The sequence below is a fragment of the Anas platyrhynchos genome, chromosome 2 (genome assembly GCF_047663525.1).
Source record: "Anas platyrhynchos isolate ZD024472 breed Pekin duck chromosome 2, IASCAAS_PekinDuck_T2T, whole genome shotgun sequence".
Taxonomy (NCBI): Eukaryota; Metazoa; Chordata; class Aves; order Anseriformes; family Anatidae; genus Anas; species Anas platyrhynchos.
This window is the reverse complement of record NC_092588.1, coordinates 79,770,800-79,771,434: the sequence shown is the minus strand read 5'-3', so window position 1 is coordinate 79,771,434 and position 635 is coordinate 79,770,800.

The window sequence follows — 635 nt, the reverse complement described above, 5'->3', positions numbered from 1 at the left end:
TTATAGCATTCCCATGAAAAATCAGTGGCAGCCAGCATGCTCCTGACTTGGGTTCTGCTCATGGTCAGCCAGCCAAACCTTCTTGAGATGGCTGCAAAAGCAAGTGGTACCTTCATTAAACTGATGGCTGACACATGTGCTGCCTCTCAGGTTCTGATCTCTGCTCAGATCAAAACAGCAGAGACCTGGAGCAGGACCCAGGTGCTGGTTTTGAAGTTGCAGCTATCTCAGCAATGTTTCTGAGGGAGTGTATGATCGACATGTGATGACCCCCATGACTCAACAGATAAAGTGCTTCGTTATGCCACGAGAAACAGGTCACAAGCTCAGGTTGAGCTTCAGAAAGGCACTTGAGTGTCCCCTGCTTTGTGAGTATTGTGGCTTAAGTCAGTAGGACGCATCAACAGGCACAGGATCCGTTCAAGGACTTCTCTGCATAGCTGGCTGTGTGTTCGATTCCTTAGGTCAAGGGAGAGGAAGGGAGGTGGTTGTTAACACCAGCTTGACAGCACTGTGATTGCAACCTGCTGACAGCCCGCTGCTGCTTAGATTTGCTCTGTACAGGGGGAAAACATTAGAATTGAACACATTTGAAATGCAGGAGCCTGTCAGAGAGACTGATGCAGAAAGCCCTG